This window comes from Arachis hypogaea, chromosome 1, assembly GCF_003086295.3.
Source record: "Arachis hypogaea cultivar Tifrunner chromosome 1, arahy.Tifrunner.gnm2.J5K5, whole genome shotgun sequence".
NCBI classification, from domain to species: domain Eukaryota; kingdom Viridiplantae; phylum Streptophyta; class Magnoliopsida; order Fabales; family Fabaceae; genus Arachis; species Arachis hypogaea.
The window spans coordinates 69,179,613-69,180,875 of NC_092036.1; the positions used below are offsets into that span (position 1 = coordinate 69,179,613).

Consider the following 1,263-nt stretch of genomic DNA (forward strand, 5'->3'; position numbering starts at 1 on the left):
CAATTTCAAAATCTTTTTCAAAAACTATATTATTTCTTTTTCAATCTTAGTTTTTGAAAATCATCAATCAATTTTCAAAATGTTTTTAAAATATTTTTAATTTATTTTCAAAAATTTCTACTTTTGGACTAACACTCCTATACTATCAACAATTCGAACTCCATCTTTCTTGATAAGTTTGAATTCTTCTACTTTTTCTTTCTATTTTTCTTTTCCTCTGACACCTCAAGGAATCTCTATACTGTGATATAGAGGATTCCATATTTTCTTGTTTTCTTCTCTTTCATATGAGCAGGAGCAAAGACAAAAGCATTCTTGTTGAGGCTGACCCTGAACCTGAAAGGACCTTGAAGCGAAAGCTAAGAGAAGCTAAAGCACTACTCTCTGTAGAGGACCTAACAGAAATCTTCAAAGAAGAAGAAACCATGGCAGCCGAAAACAACAACAATGCCAACAATGCAAGGAAGGTGCTGGGTGACTTTACTGCACCTACTCCTGACTTCTATGGGAGAAGCGTCTCTATCCCTGCCATTGAAGGAAACAACTTTGAGCTTAAGCCTCAATTAGTTTCTCTAATGCAACAGAATTGCAAGTTCCATGGACTTTCATTGGAAGATCCTCATCAGTTTTTGGCTGAGTTCTTGCAAATCTGTGACACTGTCAAGACCAATGGGGTTGACCCTGAAGTCTACAGAATTATGCTATTCCCTTTTGCTGTAAGAGACAGAGCTAAGATATGGTTGGACTCACAACCTAAAGAAAGCCTGAACTCTTGGGAAAAGCTAGTCAATGCCTTCTTGGCAAAGTTCTTTCCACCCCAAAAATTGAGTAAGCTTAGAGTGGAAGTCCAAACCTTCAGACAGAAGGAAAGTGAATCCCTCTATGAAGCTTGGGAAAGATACAAACAATTGATCAGAAAATGTCCTTCTGACATGCTTTCTGAATGGAGCATCATAGGTATCTTCTATGATGGTCTGTCAGAACTGTCCAAGATGTCGTTGGATAGCTCTGCTGGAGGATCTCTTCATCTGAAGAAGACGCCTGTAGAAGCTCAAGAACTGATTGAAATGGTTGCAAATAACCAATTCATGTACACTTCTGAAAGGAATCCTGTGAACAATGGGACGAATCAGAAGAAAGGAGTTCTTGAGATTGATACTCTGAATGCCATACTGGCTCAGAACAAAATATTGACTCAGCAAGTCAATATGATTTCTCAAAGTCTGTCTGGAATGCAAGCTGCACCAGGCAGTACTAAGGATG

At 38.3% G+C, this 1,263-nt stretch overlaps 1 non-coding gene across 1 annotated transcript; it reads right to left on the reverse strand.

The window, feature by feature from the left end:
• Positions 1-830: 830 nt before the first annotated feature.
• On the reverse strand, positions 831-938 carry LOC112711909 (small nucleolar RNA R71). The gene has a single exon (XR_003157625.1). It is a non-coding gene; the product is annotated as a small nucleolar RNA R71 (small nucleolar RNA).
• Between the last annotated feature and the right edge of the window lie 325 nt (positions 939-1,263).